We start from the raw sequence: 19,046 nt of genomic DNA on the forward strand, positions 1-19,046 counted from the left end.
TTTTTCACTTGTTTATTAACAAGTTTTAACTCAACTCATTGCATAAAAAATAGCTCAAAATGTCCATTGCTTACATTTTAGAATGTCACTTCAGATTAGATTTTGAAGCAAAATAATCCCCCAGAAACGTAATTCTCGCATTGATATCCGCGTTTAAGCTGTCTGCGCAGTTCTTTCGTTGCCATTGCTGGAAAGCACTATATTTATATTAAGGAAAAAGCGAAAACCATTCCCTTTATTTCAAAATAAAGCCTTGCCTCTTAAACCCAGCTTGGAATCTTCTTTTCATAAAACCCGATTACCCACCTTCTCATCTTTATGGACTTCCAAAGTAAAATCGCCATTTTTTTTTTTTTTTTTTTTTTTGTCTTGTTCGATACACATCGCATATTCGTACGTATATTTTTTTCATTTTATTTGTTGGTCTCGTGTTCGAAGCCCCATGCCCCTTTTCCTTCAAATGATCATTTCCTTTTCTACCCCACGTCATTTAAGGTCATTAGAAAACGACGGCCGCAGAAAATAATAGCGGCTTGAGCACAAGTGGAAATAAAAAAAAGGGGAAAATTTTCGGAAATAACTTTTTAAGAACCCTCCGGATTTAGTCGCGAGGTATGATTTCTCATTTCGAAGTCGGTGAAAGGTGCTCAGATTTTGAACGATTCTTAAATCATCCCATAGGCAGACGATTTTTTCTTTTTCTTTTTTTAATTTTATCTTTTAACACTTTTCCTCTCGCTTTATTTTGGTGGACGATTTTTTATTTTCATGGCTGGCATTTATTTTTATCCAGTCGCATTAGCTACACAGGAAACATTTAAGAGAAGAGGTGCGGGAATTTTTAAAGCTTTCACAACTGATTATGCCAGAACAATTTTTTAACGTTTTCATTTTTGAATTTAGATGGCATTAAAAACCGCAGCTTTGTTTTTATTTCGTATTCTATTATAGTTTAAGAGGATATATGAAAGTCATTTATATTTAACAGTAAACATTTGCTTTTTTTTTTTTTGTGGATTTTTTTTTTTTTTTTTTTCATTTTTGCTAATGCCTTAGACAGAGATTAGATTTCAGCGAGAACATTACTCACTTGGGTGAGGACGTAAATTCTTCGCCAAATAAGGAATGCATAATGAATTCCGTGCATTGGGCTTTAGTTTGCGGTCCTTTTTACTGCCAAAACATAATCCCGAATATGCTGATGTACTTTTTAAAAAGAAACCTATTGAAATAGAAACATATTTCATTAAAATTTATAGCAGGTGTTTCCGCATTTATCATATTATAAATTTTAATAACATTGTTTTCTTTCACTAAACGTCTAAACAAGTCTTACTTTTTATGTATAAAAATGGCTATTAGTTGTTCGAAGAAATACCTCGGTTCTTACTTTTAAAGGAAGAATGGGGTCGTTTCCAAAATTTTAAAAGTATTTTTTCTGAAAGAGCATTCCTAAAAACATAGGATCTGACCAATTTTTTAAATAATTTGTTTAAGTTTAATATTTAAAAAAAATACTTAAATCGGTATGCTTTCATTGTTTATACTTCTGCCGATGACATCACAAATGATGAAATGTCATTCAGTGTTCCCATTCACAGAGCAAATGTTTAATTCGCATTTTTACTCACGTGTATTGGCAGCGATATGGTTGATAGCAAGCGCAGAGCGCAACTTTAATTCGCTTCTTGATTATCATAGCGTGGAAACGCGATAGAAGGATGCGCCAAGAGCATCATTTGTGACTTCATAAAGACCACGCCTTGTTTCCAAAATCGGACATTTAAAAAAATTAATTAAAAAATAACTGTTGGGAAAATTAAAGTATTTTTTGGGCCCATGTTTTTTTTTTTTTGCTTATTCTATCAATTTCAGTGACAAAAAGTACTACTTTTGATTGAAGGAAACAAGCCCATTGTTTTACTTTTATTGCGTGCTTTGCTAGTTTAAGAAATTACGCAGAATGATTTTTGAACTTTTCCCAACTGCTTTCTTTTGTTTTGCATTTCATTACAACTTTTGCATTATGTTATTGCAATATATTTTGTATTGTGTTAAAACTTATTCACGGTTTCACGGAAATCAGCGTTAGCAGGGCCGGATTTAGGGGAGGGCAAGCGGGGCTACTGCCCCGGGGCCACCACAACAAAGGGGCCCCCCACAATAAAATTTTTACAAAATATCCTAACTTTCACGGATCAAAAATATCGGATATATACATATATATCAAAATATTCGGATATATATCAAAGTATCAGATATTTTCGTCAATATGATGATCTTTTCTAACCCTGATTTGGGGCCTCCACACTTCCAAATCCGGCTCTGAGCGTTAGTGTAGTAATACAAGAGCTGATTATTATTTAACCCCGAACAAGGAGACGTACTTTCACTCTTCCTTTTCCTAGAAAAATAAGTTTGTATGCTAGAGGATGTGTGTCTTTTTTTGAGGATTTAATATTGAGCTACTATATTAGAGTTATTATTTCATATTTTAGTAATCAGCTTTAGTATAGTAATACAAAACAGGCTACTGTTTAAACCCGAATACCATCCACTCTCTCTTTTCCTAGAAAAGTAGGTTTGCATGTTAGAGGTTGTGGGTCTAACTATTTGAGGATTTCATGTTGGGTTACTGCAACCTGCACATTGGTTCGTCCACTGGGCTAACAGTCTCCTTATTGTCACATTATGAGTGCCCAACACTCCTGCATGCTTATAGTGCGGCTCTGATAAGTAGATCTGTGATCTTGTCAATGGTTACCTCTTTCTGGGGAATTTAGTGACAAAGGAAAGTGTTATTTGAGTGTTATTGACCTTTACTTATTAGTAAAGGTCTACAAAAAATTATAATTTGCTGTGTTTTGTTCAATTTATTTATTTTCACTGAAGTTGCATTAAAATTTGTTCGATTTTTTTTTGCCGCACCCTGTAATATAAACTAGCCATAAATAGAAACTTTTAAGTACAAAGAAGCGGTGTAAATGCACCAAGCCCCCTTATAATTTTTAAATTGAATTAAATTTACCCAGGAGAAACTACAGTGCCGGCCAAATAATTTGACTAAAGAATTTTTGTTTTGTGTTTTGTACCCTATTTGTACTAAAATACTATTTATTTTACTGTTAAAGTACGGTACATACTGTGCACTGATTATTACGTTATTTTAGCATAATTTAATGCTTGCAGGTGGCAGCACTGTCTGCTTTGTTTATGTTCTTTGTTTATCTACCTAGCAGGAACATAACCTCAATCAGCTTAAACAGTTCACTAGTTCTTTTTATTAGTGTGTTCTGTTACATTTAAAGTTGTGAGTATATATAATAGTGAGTATAAACAATTTTGTTTCTCTTTTTTAAAAAGTTAAGAAATGGTGTAAACCTTGTGAAAAGTATGCCAAAAAGACTTAAAATGCTCATCAAGAACAAGGGAATGCATACTAAATATTAGATAATTATTTCACTGTTCGTTAATATGTCTATAGTTATGTAATCAATAAAGAATTTGCTTTTAAAACAGTCTTAGTCTAATAATTTAGCCAGCACTGTAGAACCAAAAACACTTTGCTAACTCTAAAATTTTAACATCTCATAAAACATTTTACTAGCATTCAAAACTTACTTGAATACATATAATACGTGCTGAAAGTAAGCCATGCTGATAAATGCCCACAAAAATCCCTTACCTAGAAGATAAAAAGCTTCTCTTTAGCATTTTCAAGCCCAACAGAGAACTATTTCCAACCTATTAATTATAATTCAATGCATCTGACAAAGGCTTTACTGTTGTTTCATCAAGCGTTTGAAATAAAAGAATACCTCGTGAAGACTAAAAAGATGTGGCTGGCCCCAATTTAATACTTTTCGAATAACGTTCCTGGGAAATTCAGGGAGGGTACGAGGAGGGATTAATTATTTTTATCCACTTTTCTCAGAGTTCATTGTTTTCACTGAGAATGCACCGTGAATAATTATTTCTAAGTCTTTGTTGATTCTAGTAACTTATCTGTGAAAGAAGGTTCTGTTTTTTTTAGGAGCTAAGAGTTTTTGTCATTCATATCATAGCAGTTATAAAATTCCTTAATGAGCTATTTAAGTAAGATAAGGAAAATAAATGGGTGTTTGTTTTATATGATAGTGCAAAGCTTGAAAAATATACCCTAAAGAGGACAAAAAGAATTCAAAATGAGCTTTAATGCATAAAAAGAACAAACAAACCGTTAATAAATTAATGAATGTGAGAGAAATACTGTATTTAAGTTAAGCTAGATTGTTTTTATATTAAAATTCTGTTCTTTTAGTAGTTGCTTAAAAAATTCAGAATTAAAATATCCTCTTCTCTTTGTTCGTATATTCTTTATTCTCTATTTTAAGCCATTTTTTTTTGGCTTAAGCAAAAACCTTTCTGAAATACTAATTACTTGTGGAATGATATGAATTGCCCTTTTAGCTCTGTCTTTTAAGCTTTTTTTTAATACGTTTTGTAGCAAAGAAATATTTTTTCAACGTAATAAACTTTCAAGAAATTTTAAGCTGTTAACCGTAAAATGATATCATTTTCACAGAAGCTGTTCATTAAGTCATTAAGTACAAAATAAGGTTGTCACAGACAATATTACTGGGGTGAGGCAACAGTTTTGCGATATTTAACATATGTAAATTTTTGCAACGTTCTGTTAACGTATGCGCATGTGCATGAAGTGTGGTAGGTAACCAATAAAAAAGCCTATAATTACGCTTGCTTTTCCCATAATGCCATTGAGTCCTAATGTGAGGCGGTCGTGTTTATAATGAGCGGCTAAATCAAATTAATAGGGAAATTTCGCATCACAAGTTTAAGTTGGGCCACAACGCGAAACATATGCCAAGGTGAAGGTTCGACGGACAACAATAACCATTAATAACTAGAAACGAGCTATTTATTATTATATCAATGGTAATTATTATGATGATTATGATTATCATCAAAATAATCATGACAAAATGTTATTATCGTCATTCTATCGAAGCACTGGCTGAAAGACGGGTTTAAGACGATAGAATATGATAGCCTGTAATCTGAATGCTAGGCTTCTCTAGCTAACAAGGCATTATTAAAGAAATAAAGTAAGCTGGACTACCGAGAGCCAAGGCATCGTTTTAATGCTAACTTTTAGCATTAAAGCGATGTAAAATGTTTCTTTGATTTCTCGTCACAGCTAAACAATGTTCCGATAAGTTAGGTATACGTAATTTACGCTATTACAACGAAAGTTCGAAATAATAGAATATCAGAACTGTTTGAACAAACTTTTTTCTGAGTCGGGAAAAATTAACGCATGCAGATTAAAATGAGCATAACTAGTTATACATGGATGGGTAAATCAACTTAAACAACTTTTCAAATATTATTTTAACAACTTATGAATCATTAACACACTGGAAAAATAGATAGATTCAAATTTTTTCCAACAAAAATTATTCTTTTAATTTTCTTGTTTCATTTTAAATTACATAGTTTTAAATATCATAAATTTTAAGAAACAACGGGACATTGTAACTAGGACAATCATTAAAATGGTTCAGATGAGTTTGCTCAATTTATTTATTTAGTACCTAAGGAAGCGGCGTATAAAAAAAATAATGGATCAACAATCCTCCTGGAAATCACCAGAATCGTAATCTGCTAGTTTTTCTGCGTTCAAAACAAATTACAGAATGCGGTCCTCACATTTTGCATACTCAACTCCCTTTAGCGCCTGCACTAAATTTTATTAGACTGACTTGTAGTCCAGCGGTAACGTTTTGCCTCTAACAAGTGGGATTCGACATTTCAGTCTTGCATTTTCACGAGGCTGTTGTGATTTCTTCCCCAACAGTCATTGAAGGGCCTGTGGAGAGTTTTCGTAGTTTTCTTCTATTCAATATAAAAACAAACTTACTTATTTTTTTTCTCCGTTTCCTCCAAGAATATTTATTTATTTTATCTATTTATTTTGGGATTCAGGAAAAAGATAGCCTAGCATAAAAGACTGCGTTCCTTTGCGCAGAAAAATATCATGAAATGAACTAAGTTTGGCTCAGTATATCCCATTGAAATTATTGAAAGATTAACCAAACTAGCCAAGCAATATTATCGGGCATATCCTGCAATGCAACTTGCCTACTCGTGTTTTGGGCTTACATGGGCGCACCCTTTTTTCAATGTAGGAAACGCAACTTAGTCGACTAATAGTATGATAATATGATAATTGCTTGCTGACTAATTCACATGAGTTTATCAAGTAGTGTTTTGCTTATTGTGATATATCTGGATTTTATTTAAAGGCGAAAAATGATGAACTATTAGTTAGAAAATTGTTTAAAAAACCCTTTTGAAACAGACATTAAAGCTAGTTCTATTATTATTCAGTAAGTTATCGCCCTATAGCCAGAGCTAAGGCCGAAATACATGAAATACACCGCCAGCTCAGTCATTTCCAGCCGAGGACTGCAGTTTCGTGCTTGTTAGCACTTATCAGCCCGGCATAGGAATGACTGAGCTGGAGGTGGGAAACCTCTTAAGGAAGCCTAGAGTGCCAAACAAACTGGTAGCTAATACAGAATGTTGAATTTCAATATTCGAGTTGAACCGAACCATTATTTCGTTCACTCGTCTGGTCAGAGCTAATTCTGTATTAGCTACCAGTTTGTTTGGCACTCTAGGCTTCCTTAAGAGGTTTCCCACCTCCAGCTCAGTCATTCCTATGCCGGGCTGATGAGTGCTAACAAGCACGAAACTGCAGTCCTCGGCTGGAAATGACTGAGCTGGCGGTGTATTTCATAGTTATATTATTGTTGAGATAAAAGAGCAAACTGATTAAAACTTCTAATTATTGTCTAGTAAAAATAAAGAAAAGCAATAAAATATGCATTCAACGAAAATTATTATTTTTTCCCACACAATTTTTCTCTAAGGTAATGGATCTGGGCGTATATTTCTCTAGCCCCCCTCCCCTCTCTTTTTCTAAAAAAGGAAAATAACCCAGCATTTCCTTTAAATAGAAACATCTGGAATTTGGTAATTTTGTTGAGCTATTGTATAATTTTACTAAAAAATCTTTGGAGTACCTTCCAGTTTATCTTTTTTCTGTGTCTATGTTGCACGATTGTATTAAAATCCAAAATGTTTTCCTTTTTTATACTCTTTATACTATCTGAAATATTCTCCTTTAGTTTCATGTTTAATTTATTCGTTTTTCATGGAAATCTTGATTTGAAATTGCAAATTTTGAGTGCGTCTTAATTAATCTAAATAAAAACCTAAAACATCTCCACTACTACCTAACATCAAATCTGGAAACTCATTTAGACCCTTTAGTTATAAACATCATTAATTTGTAAAATGAAAACTGGAAAACGTAATTTTTTTGAAAAGCTTGCAAAAACATTCCAATTAATTTTGCCTTAGAATTCTGAAAAACATTTTTGTTAAAAAAACATTTCGAAATAACATCCTTACAGAAAAACAGCGATTCTTAAAATGTTTTTCTCTTATCACTAATATATTCTGCGGAGGATAATTATAAAGTCAAAAACGGTAATGGCGGAAATTTTGAATATAATTAGGTTTTAATTACCTCAAAATCGACGTTCCCTCTAATGATGGAACCAATCATACAGGGAGAAAAATTGTACATCCTTAGTAAAAAAAAAGCCCTAAGTTACAAAATTACTTCCAAATGATGAAAAATTAATCGAACAAACTTATCATTTTTTTCTTCTATTTCTTCGAAGATTTTTTTTTTATTTATTTATAATTTTTTGAATTCGAGCGATAAAGACAAGAGTTTTTAGTCTTAAAAAGAATTCTTTCTTCCCCTAAACAATTATTTATTAATGAAACATTTTTTTGATTTTCCCCCCCTTTTTTGTGTTTCTGAAGATACAGAATTGTAGGAATGTAAAAAAATATTTTATTAAGAGCAGTAATTAAGCATCTCGATGATAATTTAGAACGAGGAATTTAAAAAAGAAATGAAGATGCGATAATTTCAACTCAAACAAAATCCCAAATAGTTTAATGTAAATGTCATCTAAAAACAAAAATTTCAAACTTACGAAAGTGTATTCAAAGTTGAAATATTATTCAAATTTGGGCAAATGATCTTTTTTTTTCTTATTGAAATTAGTGTTTAACTGGATGTGCGACTTGAACTTTTAAAATCTTCATTAATTCATTTTAGACAAAATATTTGAACACTTTATTTTTACAAATCATTTGGAAAAAAGAAACTTTTTCGGTTGTCTATTTTATAATTTTGAAAAAAAAAAAAAAGTTGTTAAAACTCTGAACTGAATAGAAAAATTGTTCTAGAAACAGATTTAAGTGCGATGAAATATGTGCTGGTAATGACAAAATTTTCCACTAAAAGTAAAATTATTAAATACTACATATTTATTATTATTATTTTTTATATTGCGCTCATTATACTTTCTGAAAATAACTTCCTTTCATTGTTTTATTTAACTCATTAATCGTTTTGAGCAAATTGCTCTTGCAATGCTTTTCACTTGCCTCATAACGAATGGTGTTTTGATGTCTTTAGAAATACCTCCTCTATAGATTGCTATAATGTCAGAAATTTGATTTCACAACAGCCTGTTTATTTATTTGTTATTTTATGTAGCCATTTTGCTCGAATATTCCGGTAATGGGCTGATGAATAGTCTAATAGTTAACCTAAACGCATTTGAATGTTTTTTTTTTTTTAATTCAGCCCTAAAGATTTTGATCATGGATGTTTGTAAATGAGTTGAGAGAATTACGAGTTGACGCAATGTAACAACTCGATGAATTGACCTTACACGTACCTCATACACTACCCAGTTAGCACACGTAATGTTTTAGCGTTTCATAAATGTTCTAAAATGATTGTCACAATTTTAACAACCACTTAAAAGCGTTTATGAAATGTAGGTAGAAAAAACATTCAAGATTTTGTTCTTGGTGTGTAATAACCAATCTAGTTAATTAGTAGCGTAATTAAAAAAAAAGAAAAGAAAAACATGGTTATGACGGTGAAATTTCGGAGGAGGATATGGTTAGTTTAATCTTTTTCTATGGTCAAAAAAGGAAGTTTTTTGAGTTTTGGAGGGAGGGATAGATTTCAAGATTCCCCCTCCTCTTTGGCTACGCTCCGTTAGTTAAAACTCTATTTAGCGTAAATGGAATTAATTGTATTGATCGTAAAACAGCGTGATGAGGAACAGTTAGAAATTGTTGAATGTCGGTAAAGAAAATGTTTTTTTTTTTTTTTTTTTGTTTCAGATTTGACGGAGCAGATACAAATAAAGTTGCTAATAAAGTTGAAGATATTCAATATTTATTAGTATCAAAGGCCAATATTACTTTATTACCGATGATTAAGTATAGGGTAGACCGACCAGTGAGTGAACACCACCCAGTGAATGAACAGCGCGTCATTTTTTTAAAAAGAAATAAGCTTCCAAAAAAATTTTTCTGAATAAATTCACTACAAAAGCGTTCTTTATTGATATTCTAAGCTATCTGACACCTGATTGGTTACTTTGGATACGTATTTTTTTCCTGGAAAAAATTTTAAATTTTTACTGCCGTGAATCGTTCTTTCTCTCTTTCAAAATAATAAGGCTGGTTTCGTGCTAGCAATTATTTTGATACATATTATTTTTATCGATAAATTTTATTTTTTAACTCTACGAAAGAAAAATTAAGTATACATATTTAGGCTATGGATTTAAATTGTTTCAGTCAATGCAGAATGCGTAGATTTTCAGGTGGAGGGGTGTTCAGTCACTGGGTACGAAAAATTGCGAAAACCCAGTGAATGAACAATGGCAAAATTTCTTTTGATTTAAAAAGAAATTCGAAGTTTCTTTGAGATATTTTCACTCTCGTACTTTTTTGTAATGCAGATAGTTTTATATGCTTATTTATTTATGTACTTCATTATATATTTTATAATTTCTTTATTTTGTCTTTGTAAATAATGCACTTTTTACTGAGTTTTATCTTTTATCTATCTATATCTCTATCTGTATATTAACCTACCTACCTACATCTATCTTTCTATATCTTTATCTTTCTTGATAGATAGACAGATAGATGGAGAGATAGAGAAATAGAAATATATATATAAAGAGAAAGAATAGATAGGTAGATATGTATGTATGTTTGTATATAGATAGATAGATAAATATATAGAGGAAGATATAGAGATAGATAAATAAAAAATAAGAGGGAAATAGATATATAGGTAGATTAATATAGAGATGGAATAGGTAGGTAGGTAGATAGATCGATAGATTTATTGATAGAAAAATAGATAGGTAGTGGTTAATAGATAGATAGGTAGATAGAGAGACTAATATAGAGATAGATAGCTAGGTAGAGAGACTGATACAGAGATAGATCGTAGGTAGATATATAGACAGGTAGACAGACCGATAGATATAGATTGGTAGATATTTAGATGTACAGACAGATAAATAGGTAGATAGTTAGATAGATAGATAGATAGATAAGTAGCTAGATATATACATAAGTATATAGATAAGTAGATATATAGATAGAAAAGTAGATAGATATATAGATAAACAGATAAGTAGGAAGGTAGATAGATATATAGATAAGTAAATAGATAGATAGAGATAGATAGATATATAGATGGATAGATAGGTAGATAGATAAGTAGATAAGTAGAGAGATAAGTAGATAGATATATGGATAAATAGATAAGTAGGAAGGTAGATAGATAAATAGATACATACATGGATAGATAGGTAGATAGATAATTAGATAAGTAGATAAATCGATCGATAAGTAGATAGATAAATAGATAATAGATAGATAAGCAGATAAGTGGACAGATAAGTATATATATATAGATAAGTAGATAAATAAGTAGATAGATATATAGATAAGTATATAGGTAGATAGATAGATAGATAGATAGATAGATAAGTAGATAGATAGATAGATATAGATAATTATAGAAATAGATAGATAGATAAATAGATATTGATAGTTATATAGATTGATAGATGATAGATAGATAGATAAATAGATCTCAAAGAAACTTAGTTTCTTTTTGAATCAAAATTTATCATGTTCATTCACTGGACCAATTTGTGTTCATTTACTGGTTCGAGGTGTTCATTCACTGGGTCGTTGTGCCATTTTTTCTATAAATACCTAAAAAAGTCGGAAGCGGTACCATTTAAGTTCCCGCGATTTTTTAGAGACATTTACATAGATCAATTAAAATGTTTTAGCTATCGCGATCTGTATAATATAGACTCTAAAATTACTAGGATTTTTAAAAAATGAAATTGTGCTTAACTTTTCATTCACTGGTCGGTCTACCCTAGATCTGTAACGCAAATGAATCATGTATATTTCAAGCGCTGATATTTATTCGTTATCAAATGTCAAAACCAACACTTAATATTTTATTAAAACTATTTTCGTACGGTTTCAATGTTTCTAAGGTAAACAAGTAAATAAAATAAAAAATTTGTATTAGGGATGCATCGATAAGCAAATTGGCCGATTATCGATTAATCCGCTGTTGATAATCGATCGATTAATCGACTCTGGCTAATTAATGATCTTAATAGATATTTTTCGCGTTGTAGTTAAAAAGTTTTGTAACTTAATTATACTTTGTTGTATCATGTAAAATTCAGCTAAGGGAATTATTCTTTAATGTTTCATTCAGTTTTACGCACTTTCTAAACTATTTGTATTTACTCTGTACACTTTCATACGGCAGTTCCAAAACGAGCTGATGTGTGCATCACATGACTTCCTTTTACTCCAATTCAATGTCATTTTCATATTACTGGCAATTTTAATGTGATTCAATAGTTTACTCTCTAATATCACCAACAGGGACCAGATTGAAATCAGATTTAAAAAAATTATATTAATTTAAATTTTTGGCATCTTGAATTTAAATTATGTTTTTCGCAATCACGAACGTGTGTGTGTATGAATGCGCGTGTGTGTTTGTGTAGGCGCATGTGTGTAGGTGCGTGTATATGTGTGTATGTATGTATGTATGTGTGTGCGTGTTGTGTAAGCAGTGCTGTGTGTGCACGCGCCCGTGTGTGTGTAGGCGTTCGTGTGTGTGTATGTAGGCATATGCGTTTGTGTCTGTGTGCAGGCATGAGTGTGTGTGTGTGTGTGTGTGTGTAGGAGTGTGTATTTGTGTCTGTGCGCAGGCATGAGTGTGTAGGCGTGTGTGTGTATGTTTGTGTGTGTAGGATATGGACGCAACATGGAGACGGTTTTCGCAAGAGGAGCAGCATCGTGAGGCTGGTCGACGCGACGGTGGCGCTGGCAGAGGGTGCTGGTGAGAAAATAAAATCAGCGTAACATCAAAAACAGTCAAGTGAGAACAATAAGTAATCGTAACTGCTCAAAAAAAAAAAAGAAAAAAAAAAAATCGCCAAATTTGTCTCTAAGTTGGCGACAAAACATGGCGTCCAAAAGACTGGCGATATATCGCCAAGTCAAATTATAACACCACTTCAGTTTACATCGAAATTAACAATGATTTCCCCCCAAAAAGGTGCAGAAGACCCCTTTGGAAACAAACCTAAATGCAACTAAAAAAGTAGGTGCACAATTAGTCCCCACTAGGAGTCTACGTACCAAATTTCAACTTTCTAGGACAAACCGATCTTGAGTTATGCGACATACATACGTACATATGGACGTCACGAGAAAACTCGTTGTAATTAACTCGAGGATTGTCAAAATGGATATTTCGGGGGTCTGTACGTTCTTAGGCACTTACTTATCCACGTGTGGTCGAGTCGAAAAAAAAAAAAAAAAACTCAACATTCATTCGGGGGTGATTAAAATGGAAATTAAGGTCGATTTTTCAGTGAAAATTTTTTCGCGAATGCAATACTTCCTTTTTTGTAAAAAGAAGTAATAATGTTTGTAGCAAACTACGTTTATTTATTGTTCATAAATGTTTTCATCACAGTTTCTTGTTGAAAATACGTTTAAAAAAATTATTTTGAAAAATATTTTTTTCTGCCGATTAATCGGCGAAATTTGGCCGATTATAAATAGTCGGCAACGTTGCATTCTTAATTTCTTAACTAAACAAAAGTTTTTTTACTGATTTTTCTTCTTATAAAGGAGCCTTAAACAGCGCATTAATCCTAAATAGAAGAATATTTCCCTCTTTGTAGTTAATTGAGCTTTTGAAATGAATTATTCCATAAACGCGTATTTAATTGCACTCTTGATTATCATGAAAATATCCTGGGAAAAATTGCTTCAATTTCATGGCCGACTAATTACGTTACTGAAAATGATTATTGTATTTACTTTATCTTTCGAATTTAATTGTTCAGCCATGACTAAATTTAAAAAAGGAAAAAAAAAGAGAGAGAGAAATGCTTAAAAAGGGATCCAAATCAGCACAACGTATACTTCTCCCAAGAGAATTTATTGACAAGATGGAGCAATTTAGCTTCAGTGGCAGGAATTAAATTTGACCACAAATAACATTGCTTTCACTTCAGCCCTCCGCCATAAACAGAGCCACATTTAAAATACTTTTCATTTAAATAGAAATAAGAAAAAGCTATTTTGCAATTTAGAAGCGAAATAAAACTCCCTAACAAGCCCCTGAGGTGCCTTAAAAATGGCGCCGCAAGTTCTGGAGCAGAGGAGGTGGTAAATATATATTTCTGGTGGCATTTTAATTGCCTCCGTGTGCATAAATGCTAACTCAATACACTAATCCTAATCTTGGCAGAATGGGGCAATAAAAAAGGCTGCTCGATTAACTTTAGAGCGCCGGGGATATTAAAAAGTATACTGATGGTGGATGTAGGTAGATAATTTCAAGTTACGAAAGAACTGAAGAAACATGAAATTATTTTCTGAGTCTTGGCTTAATCAACGTCATGGTTGCAGGAATTAGAGCTTATTTATGTTAATAAATGCAAATTGAGTTATTGCCTTTTTCTATTCAACTGAGTACGATGGAGATTGCGGGATATTGTCAGTGTTAAATATCCGTCATTTTGTTCTTCATTTAAAATTTTAGGAAAATCTAAGCCCTAGAAATTTATATTTGTTCTATTTTTTTTATTTAGATTATGTTCTATTTTATTAGCATTTCCATTTTATCTATTTCTATAAAACTATAAAGTAGGGTTCCATGGGGAGGGAAGGGGGTACACTGTTAAAAATTCAGTAAGATTTTCTAATAATTGTTACTGTAAAATGGCGGACTTACAACATCGCTGATTTTTACGGTAATTTATACCGGAAAAATAAGCGATCCCAGCTCCAATTGGTCGATGTGGCCTACCGAGGAAACCGTAAAATTTTATAGTAACATTTGATTTTTACGGTAATAGTTACTAGCAACATGGATGCCAGTAACAATTATCGTAAATTTTCCGGAAAATTTTTAACCGTGTACTCGTAGTGTATCTGATTCCTCTGCTTAGCGAACCTAACCAGGGAGCGGTTTCATGATCACACACAAACAGACCCTGGTTTCTATTTATACCTGACAGTTCTTGCATGCATATGTAATACAAATAGGATTGTTATGAAAGTCCCCCGCTTACAAAACGTTTCTTCTGCACCGTTGATAAACTATAGTGATAAAATAAGTGAGGAAGAAAAGATTTAAAGCAGAGATCAAATCAAGCGTTTAGAATCAAAGTCCGTGATTTTCAAAAGATTTTTGTTCCACAATATGATACTTCTTGGTGGATTCCATCCTCCTAAAAAGTGAAACGGAATGCATCCAACTCAACCAGGTCGAGAACTGCAGTTAAAAACCCGGTTTTCTTTGAAAAACAGCTCAAGCCGTCAATGTTTTTTTGTGTGTTGCAAATTTTTAAAAAGTGAATTGAGCTGTTTTTGATACTCAATGCCTCACATAGTAGAGGAATGTGGGGCAAAGCGAAATGGTGAAATGTTTAATCTGCTTTTAGCGCAACCTGTCTAGTTCATATATCCATTATTTCATTTACAATCCTTCATTTAAAAAGTTCCTTATTTATTCATTATTTCACTTGTTTTCTCATTCATTCATTATTTTTTTAACTGATTTATTTTATCTCATTTATTAACTTATTTATTTATTCGTTTATTGTTTCATTTTATTTTCCTTTATTCATTCATTCGTTTATTTTCTCATCTATTTGATCAAAAATATCTTTAATAGAAAATATTTCACTTTCACATAAAATATTTTATTTTTCTCTTTGCCCCATGAAAAAATAAGTGAACATTTTTCATCTTTTTTTTTTTTTTGAAGCGACAAATTTGCTGCCAAAAAAAAAAAAAAATGTTTCAATGCAAGTTTTATTATAAAATATATTGTTCTTTCTTTATGTACCAAAATTTTCAGAACAAATTTCCAACTTGTTCGCTTTGAAAAATACAAGTTATCATATCTATTTCATTTGCCCCGCATTCCCTTAATATCATTCCTCAAAATATTTGGAATGTTTACATTAATGTTAAAACGGTTTCAACTTATCGGCGAACAATGGGGGTCGTTTCAAATATTTAAAAAGTATTTTATTCTGAAAGAACATGCTCAAAAACATGGGATCTAACCATTTTTAACTAATTTGTTTACGTTTAATATTAAAAAAAAAATACTTAAATCGGTGATCTTTCATTGTTTACATTTCTTGCAGATGAGATCACAAATGATGAAATGCCATTCTATGTTGCCATTCTCAGAGCAAAATATATAATTCGCATCTTTACTCACATGTATTGGCAACGATATGGTTGATAGCAAGCGTAGAGCGCAATGTTTAATTCGCTTCTTGATTATCATAACGTGGAAACGCGGCACAAAGATGCGCCAAAAAGCATCATTTGTGACGCTATCTAGACCACACCTTGAAAAATCGGACAGTTAAAAAAAATAATTAAAAATAACTGTTGGGAAAATGAAAAAAAATTCTGGGTCCATGTTAATTTTTTTGCTTATTCTAGTCACTAAAAATACTACTTTTGACTGAAGGAAACAACTCTATTGTAGGTGATGACTTTTCTTCTAATTTATATTTTAATTATCAATTAGAATTTAAATTATAGTTTTTTAAATGCAAAATTGTAGAATAGTTGTAGTTTTGGCTGACAAGCTATTATGTGTTGCCCTAACATATTGTTCTACGAGAATGTGCTTAAAAAGGTATGAAAATCATGAAATTTTTTCAACGTACTACAATAAGAATGAAAATACCAATCGTAAATTATGGTACATTGGAAAAACAGCATTTTCTTTTTCAACTATAATGCAAACATATACCAGCATTTTTCACGTATATGGCATGAACATTTTACACTAACAATATCTTATTCGTTTCATACACATAAGGTAATATGTACTTGCTCCCAAAAACAAAAAATATCAAGAGCTCATTGTCGGTTTTCATGTTAAATATTGAAAATAAATTTTTCAAAACATGTTTCAAAAATACTGTTTTTCATTTTAAAGATGATTTCTACAATGCCCGGAAGAAATACCTCAATTTAGCATTTTTTAGCTTTGAATTAGAAGCGAAAGGGATAATAGGGAAAAACCGCTCATGTGATCGGAGTTTTATTGGTATGCTTGAGAGACGGCGGCATTTGTTCGTAATGTTTCTCATTAAAGCAAAAAAGAAATCTTTATTACCAAGGAAAGGAAGTATATGCGGAATTCACTGGGCAATGAATGGCTCGAAATAAAGACAAAAAAAAAAAAAAGCGATTATTTGAGCAGTATTTTTTATTTTTTAATGGGTTGGATGGATGATTCAAATGGTTCTATAGGGAAAAAGGTTCGAAAAAAATCCCTATGAGTCTAATCATGCAAATTGGATCTATGGATGGTTGAAATGGTTCTCAGTTTCGTATTTAGCCTAATGTATTTTTTCGCTTTTAATAGTGGGCTCCCGAGTAAGACAGTTAGGGATTACGATGCCAATTTTTACTCAAACAAGAAATTTTCTCCTAGGGAAATAATTGAGGTGTATATTTCTAAAATGACGAAAATGTTTTAGAAGACAAAAATAGTCTTGATTTTGGTAATTATAGGCCTTCTGGGTTTCCAGGCGTGTTTTCGAAAACTTCCAATGTGTTACGGTTATTGACGAAGTTTGGTCATTATAAAACCAATCTATCACCAAAACGAAGATGATTGTTTATTTTTGGAGATTGAGAAATAATTACGTTAATGACTTAAAAAAATATATTAATGTTAAATAAATAAAAAAATATTTTTAAAGCTATTTAATAATTAAAACAGTTAAATGATTAAAAAATTTTGTAAACAAATATAGAAAATTTCAAAAAATAATAAAATTAATCTTGATATTAGTAGTTAGAGAACCTCTGAATTTTTTGGCGCTTTTTCGAAGGCTCTAAATGTATTAGAGTTATCGACGAAGCTTTGTCATAAATCAGGTATCACCAAAACGAAACATTTTTGCTTATTTATTTTTAGAACTTAAAAGATAATTATGATTATGAATTTCAAAAAGTATATTATTGTTAAATGAGATGTAAAATATTTTTAAAGTAATTAAATAATTAAAAATAATTTAATTATTTAAAAAGTTTTCGCAAAAAATATAAACAGTATAGAAAATTCAATACAATAATAATAAAAAGTTTTCTTGATCTTAGAGGCCCTCTCGGTTTTCTGTCGCATTTTTGAAGGCATTCAATATGTTACATTTATCGATAAAGTTTAGTCATAAATCAATTTATTCCCAAAATGAGGAATCTTCGTTTATTTCTGTAACTTAAAAGATAATTATGATAATAAATTTCAGAAAGTATAGAAAATATTTTAAAAGTAATTAAGTAATTAAAATAATTGAACATTTTAAAAAGTTTTTGAAAATAAATATGGAAAATAATTTATATAAACTATTATATTACTTAATTATACTATTATACATATATATATATATATATATATATATATATATATATATATATATATATATATATATATATATATATATATATATATATATATATATATATATATATTACTTGAATTACTTTAATATGTATTATATTACTTAAATATAACTTAAAAGATATTTATGCTGATTAATTGAAAAAAATACCTTTTTGTTAAATAATTATAGAAAATACTTGAAAACATTAAATGATTTTTTTTTAACAAGCATCGAAAATTCAATAAAAGTAGTCTTGATTTCGGTAGTTTAAGGCCCTCTGGGCTTTTTGGCGTGTTTCCGAATGCTTCCAATGCATTACGGATATTGACGAAGTTGCTCATTATGAAATCAATCCATTACCCAAACGGAGTATCGTAGTCTGTTTTAGGAACTCAAAAATATAACTACATTAACGTCATCCTCATATAAATAATAGCCGATGATCGAGTAACCCGCATGTTTCAACAATGAAAGTCACGCCACTGCATGATAATTTGATAATGTGTTTTGGTAATCTTTAACATGCAAGGAAAGGCTTTATTGTGACGAAGTTGAACTCGATCAGGTAAATTAGCAGTTTTACTGGCAAGACTTTCATTTTAGGAAAACAAAGAAACCAAAACAATTAAAGCTATCTACTGGAGTTTAGGGTTAATCCACTGGTGTTAGGGTTAAAATTTCAACTATCAAAATACCATCAAACAGGCAATTGCTTCGTTCAAACGTAGAAATGATATTCTAGTTTAAAATAATGAAATATGTAAAATAACTAAATAATTTGAAAAGTTTTGTTAAATAACTATAGAAAGTTCAACTAAAAATTATTAAAATTAACTTTGATCTTAGTAATTAGACGCATTCTAGTTTCTACCGTATTTTCAAAAACTTGCAATGTGTTACGTTTGTTGACTAAGTTTGGTCATTATGAAACCAATGTATCCCCAAAATGAAGCATCTTTGTATATTTTTCGAACTTAAAAACACTTATGATAATGTTCAGTAAGTTACAATGTAACTTACTGAATATACCTGCCTTTCCTTAAATCTTCGAGTTGAACCGAACCATTGTTTCGTCACTCGTCTGGT

This window comes from Uloborus diversus, chromosome 7 (assembly GCF_026930045.1).
Source record: "Uloborus diversus isolate 005 chromosome 7, Udiv.v.3.1, whole genome shotgun sequence".
NCBI lineage: Eukaryota > Metazoa > Arthropoda > Arachnida > Araneae > Uloboridae > Uloborus > Uloborus diversus.